This window comes from Canis aureus, chromosome 30 (assembly GCF_053574225.1).
Source record: "Canis aureus isolate CA01 chromosome 30, VMU_Caureus_v.1.0, whole genome shotgun sequence".
Lineage (NCBI taxonomy): Eukaryota > Metazoa > Chordata > Mammalia > Carnivora > Canidae > Canis > Canis aureus.
Genome location: NC_135640.1, coordinates 29,964,706 through 29,973,785, shown reverse-complemented (window position 1 = coordinate 29,973,785; position 9,080 = coordinate 29,964,706). Strand labels below are relative to the sequence as shown.

The following is a 9,080-nucleotide window of genomic DNA, read 5'->3' as shown; positions in this document are numbered from 1 at the left end:
GATTTCATAAGATAAAATATTCTTTTTAAAAAAAATTTTTTGGTAAAGGTTTTATTTATTTATTCACGACAGACACAAAGAGAGAGAGGCAGAGATACAGGCAGAGGGAGAAGCAGGCTCCATGCATGGAGCCCAATGTGGGACTCGATCCCGGGTCTTCAGGATTCCACCCTGGGCTGAAGGCAGGAGCTAAACTGCTGAGCCACCCAGGGATCCCAAGGTAGAAGCTTCAGAGGAAGAGGAGCTGGAGATGCAAAACACAGAATTTTGCTGTATGGAATGTGTCAGTGGCCATTCAGGAATAAACAATTATATTCTTCTCCAGATGTTTTAACATCATCTCTGCCAGTTATTTATACATTTATTGAATCAGCTGAATAAAAATAGCAACAACAGGGCTTGAACTTTCAGATAGATCCTTTGGAGTTATTATGTGATAGAATAATACATCATGTGGGTAACTCTCAAACCAACAGATATGAGAAACATAGCTTGAGATCACAGGGACATGGTATGGAAGTGCCTTTTTTAGCACTAAAAATATTTTACTTACTAAAAATATTTTAGTAAGAATATTTAATTATCTCTCCTTTACAATGTCCAATACCTTCTAATACCTTTGGCTATTGTGGTTCAAGCCAAAGGTACTCAAGCAATATTTATGAATGTCTTGCTCACTTTTGAAGGTTAACATTCACAGAAAAAAAAAAAAAAAGAAAAAATATATAGAGAGAGAGATGTCAGAGTAACCCTGATTGTCAACTTCAAAAAATATTTAAAGGAAAACATTCTTAATTCTGCACTTTTTCTGACATATTTACCATGACAATACTTAAATATTTTCATAAGCTTGTTTAAAGTCCAACTTTTTTCCCTCTCCATTATTTTGATATTTCTGCTCCTTTTTACTGATTGCATTACTTTTTCTGTATGGGAAATTGCTCAGCATATGTTAATGTACTTTCTTGGTCAAACAAACATATGTCGTTAATAGGTATTCATTACTTCTAATGTGTTTGTCATAATAATTTTTCTATTTTTTAAAAAAAGATTTATGTGTTTATTTTAGAGAGAGAGAGTGCATAGGAGAGAGGGGCATAGGAAGAATCTCAAGCAGACTCCACACTGAGCACAGAGCCTGAAGCAAGGATTGTTCTCACCACCTTGAGATCACAACCTAAGCTGAAACCAAGTTTGATGTTTAACCGCCTACATGACCTAGGTGCCCCATTTTTCTATTTTTTTTTGGGGGGGGGGCATACAGATGTTAAAAGTTTAGGTTGTACATTGAAATGAAAGCAGGTGGGCAGCCTGGGTGGCTCAGTGGTTTAGCGCCTGCCTTCAGCCCAGGGAGTGATCCTGGAGTCCTGGGATCGAGTTCCACATCTGGGTCCCTGCATGGAGCCTGCTTCTCCCTCTGCCTGTGTCTCTGCCCCTCTCTCTCTCTCTCTGTCTCACATGAATAAATAAAATAAATAAAATATAAAAAAATAAAAATAAATGAAAGCAGGTTTTATCTCTACTTACCTAATTTGTGCTGGAAAATATATAAAAATTAAAACTAAAGATTTCCTTAAAAAATAAAACATGTGGAGCACCTGAGTGCCTCGGTTGTTAAGACTTTGACTCTTGGTTTCAGCTCAGGTCATGATCCCAGGGTCATGAGATTGAGCCCTATGTTGGGCTCTGTGCTCAGAGGAGAGTCTGTTTGAGATTCTTTTCCTCTTTCCCTTCCCCATTTGCGCTTGCTTTCTCTTTCTCTCTCTCTCACATCAATCAATCATCAATCAATCATCAATCAATCAATCAATCAATCAATCTTTTAAATAAGAAAAGAGGTGTCTGGGTGGCTCATTTGGTTGAGCCTCCAACTCTTTGTTTCAACTTGGGTCATGATCTCAGGGTAGTGAGAATGTGCCCTGAATCAGGCTTTGCACTCAGCAGGCAGTCTGCTTGAGATTCTCTCCCTCTTCCTCTGCCCCTCTCCCTAGTCACACACACACATACACTCTCTCTCTCAAATAAATAAATAATAAATAAATAAAACATGATGTTATTTATACTCTAAGGTATCTAGCAATTGCCTTCATAAGTACAACTAATTAAGGAAAACCCTGTGGGTTAATGAAAGCATCCATATGTTATGCATACTCTGATATTTTTACATTGTGGAAAGCAGTGACCTTTTCCCAGCGGATGAATGCCCTTTATGTGACATCTGGGCCTCCAGGATGTTATAAGAAGGCAGTTTACTTAATCACACAAGGAGCCTACATATTGTGTCATGCATAAAAAATGATGCCATTGAGAAGTTGTAGGATGAACTAACAGAAAATCTTCCCAGTTTGTATTCCAACAAAGTGAACTGAGGAACAGCACTTCTGTGGACACTAATGTCAAGCATGCCGCTCTGATAAAGGTCCCTCACTTGAACCTGGAGAAACAATGCTGCAAATCAGACATCTGATATATAGATCTTTCAATCAGGTACTAGAATTTCTTAGTTTTAGAAAACTCATCCAAACATACTTTTTAATAAAAATTTAATCTAATCACAAGATCGTTGAACTCTATATACCTCCAAAAAGCATATTTAATCCCTCTTAGTAAATTCCTTAATGTCTCATGCTGTTAATCTAAATGTGAAGTTAATGATAAACACCATATCAGTATTTAATGCCTTTTACGTTATTTTATATTGCGTTGCATTATATTGCATAATAGTGTCAAGCCTTTTAAATTATACCTGTGAACCAATGCAGTGTTGAATATACTATGTTTTGTTTTCTTAATCACAGGTCTGCTGACCAGCTCTGACACAATGTATATGTCAAATCATTTAGCAAAATGTTAACATGTCCTTTTTTAAACAAAACGTTTTACATTCAAAGGATTGTAGGAAATAAGCCCATGTGAAAATTTAAAGCAATAGAAAATTCAATTATGGGAGCTCACAGGTTCTGATGCACAAGTCTCTTTAATCATCTGACTCTAGACATAAATGTGTAAAATATCCTCATTCATAGTGAGTACAGGATCACAGGGGTCTTAGTTTTGTATTTCTTCTACTTTTGTCTTATTTTCTGATCCAAAGATGAAAGACACTATGATTCCTTGAAAAAAAAGAAACAAATCTTAAAATAATAAATTTTATTCTTTGATTATTTGCCTCTTTGACAATTATTTAGAGGTGAAAGAAAAGATTGTCAGGACCATGGCATAGGACATACTTAGATGAGCAGACTAGATTTTCTTCTGAATTCAAATCAGAACTTCACTGAAAATGTGAAAATATTTTTATTTCTGTGATCCAAGGAAATGGAGTTTACTCATTAAGGAAGGAATGAAGGAATTGTGTACTGAACCTTCAGAGGAGCAACTGAGACACTTAAAGCCAATGGTTTCAGAGGCACATTGAAAGGACACGCAAAAATATTTTGCTGCTTATCCACTTTTCTATTTTTTTTTTAATTCCATTTGCAAGTGCAAACTACCTCTGTTTCCCAATGTAAATAGACCATTGTCAGATCTAACAACTCAAAGGAAAAGAGAGAACACTCAAGGAAATATTAGGTGGCCCACACATAACACATTGCCGGCTCCTGTTTACTCCATCAGCAGTTGTATTGATGAGCCTTCGTTTTCATTAATAGAAGAGCCTTTTCCATTTTCTTTATGAAATTCGTATTGGTTGATAAATATCCAGGATTGTCAAGTCAGCATAAGCTGTATCTCTGGAGGTGATGATGGCCTACAAGATATATCTGTAATACACATTTATGAATTGATTATAGAACTTTCTCAGCTGCAGGGTGAAAAGACTGCTATATTTTAAATCATACTTGGCATCTTGTTTCTTGTAGAGAAACCTATTCTCCATTATTCCATTTATTATTAGGAAGAAAGTGCAGTAACATACAACACTTCTTTTTCCTTTACAGTCGGGTGCAGAGAGGGTGGAAAAGAAGAAAAAGAAATAAAAAGAGGGAGAGGTTGAAAGGAAAAAACGAAGATGGCCCAGGGGTGAATCTCAAACTATGTTGGTGGGCTACCACATATATCTTTAACATTGTATCTCCAAATGCAATTTATTCAACATCATGTATTCAACAGATATTTTTGAGTTGTTATTATACACTGGACATGATTTATTTGCATGGATAGACAAACTTCTGAATCATGTATGTCTCTAAACAAGCAGTATTGTCACCATGTTGATGCTTTGGCATCTGGAAGCAGATCTCCATAAAGCTTTGATCCAATGTATTGCTGTACAATCTACCCAGCAAACAGCAAAGCAATTTGACTGGGGGGTGAGGGGGACATTTTCTGGAAAAGTCTGGAAAAGTTAAAAGTTGCAGAACGTTCTATGAGAACTTTTACCAGCAATAAACTTTTTAAAATGGAAAAGAGTTCCTTAAAATCTGGAATGCAGTGGGTTTGTTTTTATTTTATTTAGGCATGGCTGATTATAGACTTTGAGAATTGGTGAATGCCTAAGGAATTTTCCTGTCCAGTAGGTCCCTAACCAGGTTTGTAGAGGCATCTGCAAAAATAAATCAGGTTCGTGGAGCCAATTATGACTAAGAATACAAGCCTCTAAGTCATAGGTCCAGGAATCTGCTTTAGTTTTCCCCCTAAAAACTCACCATATTTTTCAAAGCAAAGTTGGATTTGTCAATAAATAATCTAAACTACCTTTTCTAGATGCTCATGTTCTTCTGGGTTCTTAAGAGAATAAGAGAATCTCATATTATGAAATATGTTTAACAAATGATGTTAAAACTGACAATCAAGATCCAAAAACTAGAAAGTTAGTTATTAATACAAATATCCCAAAATAGGAAATCTCATCAGTTACCCCAAAATTTTATTAGATCAATAATAACACCATTTTTCTTATCAAATTGGCAAAAAACAAATAATAGTAACAATACTCCATAGTACTGAGCATTCGGTAAGTCTAATAATCTACCGTGTTAGAAATGCGGCTTTGGGGGGCATCTGCGTGAGTCAGTCAGTTAAGGACCAACTTTTGGTTTCAGCTCAGGTCATGATCTCATGGGTCATGAGTCTGAGCCCTGTGTCAGGCTTCAAAATCATGGAAGAGTCTTCTTGAAGATTCTCTCCCTTTGCCCCTTCCCCCATTTGCATTCTCTCTCTTTCTCTCTCTCTCTCTAAAATGAGTAAATAAATCTTTTTAAAAAATTGGATTTAGAAACACATATCAAGAGCTTTTAAAATATATCACGATTTGGTTATGTTAGATTTTTTTAAAAGAAATAATAAACTAAACAGAAATAAAGCAGAAATATGGGCAAGCCTCCAAACAAACCCTAATGGATTCACTCGTTGTTATGGGGATCTATGGAAACATTTGCAAAGTCTGTCAGGCCTTTCAAAGCCACTTCACCTCAGGTAGTGCGTGTTCTAATTATTTGGACTGTTATATGCCAGTATTTTTTAATGGAGAATTTACATGTAGATATAACCTGGTTTTTGTTTTAGAATAAATGCAATATTTCACTTTGAAAAGTGTTGTTTATAAAATTCCACCACATCGTATATATTTTTCTCATTTTGCTGATAACCAGAATTGTGATAACATCAAAGATGACTAGTCATTCTTGCTTTGTAAGCCCATTGCCTTGTCTTTGACCACTTAGAGATGCAAATACTTATGTTTCTCCCTCCCCTCTTAGACTAGACTGTGGAGAAGGAATTCCCTTTCTGCTAGTTCTGACCCTGCACTTTGCTGCAAGTCATAGGAAGAATGAAAGTAAATATCTGGGACAGAAATATTTGAAAAAAACAAGTAAGACTTTATGACAAGGTTGGAGGGTATTTTCACTGGCATCTGGACAACCATTAATGTAATGCTGTCAGGTAAAAGCATCTCAGCAAGACAGAAGGGAGTGTGTGTATGGAACTGCCAGGAAGCAGAGAGGATATATAGAAAATTTGCCTAACAGGAAACAATCACATTTGAGAGAGTCTCTATAATTCTTCTGAAACTCCCTCTGATAACTTCACATCTTTCAACAACTGCTGCTCTGGAAATGGTAGCCCCATCTCTTTTGGGAGTCATCACTATATTACTTTTTTTTTTTTTTTTTTAAAGATCTCTTGTCCTCTGCTCTAGAAGAATAGTCTGTGGAAGTAGCCTCTGTTTAATCAATAGTTGCCAACCTGGTTTCTGGACTACAGTCAAGAGCACTGTGGTGAGCCCACCAACTGCCAACCAGGTAACTATGACCCAGCAACTTGATGTCCTTTTATTAATTGCCGTATGTCCCTGCAGAAACTGACTTTGTTTCTATTACTTTCTGTGTCTTCAGTTCAGGCCATCTGCCCTGTTGGGTGATGTCATCGAGAGGATATGACTGCCAGTTGACCATAAGCTGGAGAGCGTTGGAGGCTCCCATCCCCTCCCCTGTCTGTGGACTGTCCATTCCATTTGCCTTCCCCACTCTCTGAAACTGTCCTAAGGATACAGCCTTGAGATAGAAATATGATGTTGAGGCCTCTGAGCTGAGTATCTAACTGAACTCAGTTAAGGCCTCTAGATAAAATTTTAAGATTTCATGGGCAGGGTCAGAGAGTCTATATATCTTGCAGCAGCCAAGATAAGCCTTATAGGAAAGTCACCTCTGCTGTCAACCTGGAGTGGCCTCCCTTTTCTTTGATGTCTTCCTGCCTTTTGCTTAGGGGGTCTCAGTTGGAGATTTCAACCAGGAAGCTCCCAGGAAGGTTGGGAACTGGCAACTGGTGAGCCAGCCAGGAGACAGAATAAATAGGCCTTGTGAAAGAGGCATCGGTGAGGAATTTCTGAGAGGGGTGACCCATTTGCTGGATGTTTGTGGATCACTGCATGAGTATGGGGACACCCTGAAAATGCTGTCTAGCCTAATGCACTTCTTTGAGGAACTATGCAGAGCAGTTCCTTAGGAAAGAAGGGGAGAGCATGGCTGCACAGGAAAGAAGGGGAGAGCATGGCTGCACAGCGGCCGGCCTCTACTGTTGGCTGCACACTGATGCCAGACCAAAGGCCAAAACTTATGTTAGAAAGTAGGAAGAGCAATTGAAGAAAGACTTGTGGGTATCTCCCACTCAATTGGCTTCAGGGCTGGCAGATAAGAATCAGATGGAGAGCTTAGTGGGTCATTTTACAAAGCTAGGGGGTTAAGGTCTGAGAATTTGGGACAAAGCCTGATTGGGACCCTAAGAAGCAGAATCCCAGGGAAAATAATGAGAATGAAGAACAGGATGTTGTGGAGATTAATGGAGAAATAAAGCAAAATGCCCCAGGTCATTTACAGCTGCTCCAAAGGAAAGTTTTAAATGGCATTTATCCCCAAACACCTGGGAGAAAACTTACATTCTTTTTCTATCCTTTGGAGTTGTAGATCTTATCATGTCTTTGAGATGTAAACACTCCAGGTAACTATACATTGACCAAAAAGACTCAAGAAAACGGGGTGGGACATGAAGCTTTATAAATAGATTATTGTAGAAGCTCATTTGACCAAAATAATCAGGCCCACAACCTCCATCAGACCAGAAATATCAGTAAATAGCTTTAGCCCTGTGACTGGGCACCTGATTCATGCTGTTTCTGTTTGTGCTAGGTGCATCTAGACACGCCTATCATGTATATATGATGTTTTTCTACTTCTGAATGTATTGCCAAAATTGATTGATAAAAGAGCTTAGGTTTTTTCAAAACTACTAAAATGATAAGGGTAAAAGAAAATGATAGTATATAGAAAGTAGGTAAGAAAAATAGAAGCTGATTTTTGGGTAAAGAAAGAGTTAGGACATAAGGATTTTTCGGTAAAGAAAGTAATTTTTCCTAAAGTAAGTGGTTTGTTCCAGGATGGATAAAGAGGACAGGGCAAAAACTGAATGGATATATAAAGTCGCAGAAGGTTTTATGGAAAAGGAATATTGAGAAAGGAATTTTATGCATAGTCAGGCTAAGATTGGAACAGATTTATTTAAGTTAAAAAGAAAAAAGTAGGGGGTTAATATCAAAAGTAGACTGGTACAAAATGAGAATTTGGTTTTCTCTGATAAAAGGGCAAAGTTTTTTAGATTACTCTTCTGCTTTAAATTGGAAACTGTAATCAAAAATTTTCTTTACCTTTAATGTAATCTGCCTAGAAAACAAAGATTCTGTGTTTTGTCTTTATCTGGTCTTTGATTACTTAAGAAAATGGAGTCTTCTCTATTAAAAGAGTTATTTTATTTTATTTTTTTTACAACTGTGTAACTTTTGTATACATTAATTTTCATGGGAAACATAAGAAGTGATGCTAAACTTTTTTAGGGCATATTTACATAAAATTCTAAAAATCTGATATGTCCTGGTATAATACTATCAATCATAATTTTAAAATGTATTCCACAGAAATAAGCAAATTCTCTTATCAATTGCCTTATAATGAACTCTTGCCAAATCTTTAACCATGGTCATTTTTAAATCTTTTGTCCTTTGTAGACACTTATTGTTTTACTCTGATGCTTTGGCAAAGGTGTTCCCACAAAAACACTTCTTCTTCAAGGAGATTCATGGAAAAGACTTTTGACAAGTTTCTGATAACTAAGATCGATTTGCCTTCATGTAGGAGGGACAATAAAGAATCTTTCAAGCGCTTCCTCAAGACTACCTGCACACCTTACCATCTGTTGTGGGATTGTAGCCTGAGACTTATCCCCACACAAGGAAAATACAATGGTAACATGTGAAAACTTCCTTCTGCTGCAAGGCACTATGAAGGTTTTGCTGGAACATTAGCAAGGAGGTGGGTAGTGAGCCCCAGAAAATTCAAGCCCCAGGTACTACCATTTTCTGTGGGTAGTGAGCCCACAGAAAATTCAAGCCCCAGGTACTACCATTAGGTTATGGGAGTTATTTGAGCAGGTAAGATATATGTTGCTCCAGAAGCTATATTTGATAAGACACAAGCCTATCCAACCCCTAAGAATGTAAAGGAGATACAAGTTTTTGTAGGGACTTGGGATTTTTAAATAACTCTGTTCCCTCCCTGCAATGGTGCCTTTGTCCCTTATGCCTCTGG

General features: G+C 37.3%; 1 long non-coding RNA gene across 1 annotated transcript in view; it reads right to left on the bottom strand.

Moving 5' to 3' along the window:
• Positions 1-2,552: 2,552 nt before the first annotated feature.
• Positions 2,553-9,080, bottom strand: part of LOC144301823 (uncharacterized) — a 25,555-nt gene continuing 19,027 nt past the window's right edge. The window contains exon 3 of the long non-coding RNA XR_013368710.1: positions 2,553-3,764. This is a non-coding gene — a long non-coding RNA (uncharacterized LOC144301823). The remainder of the gene's footprint in view (positions 3,765-9,080) is intronic.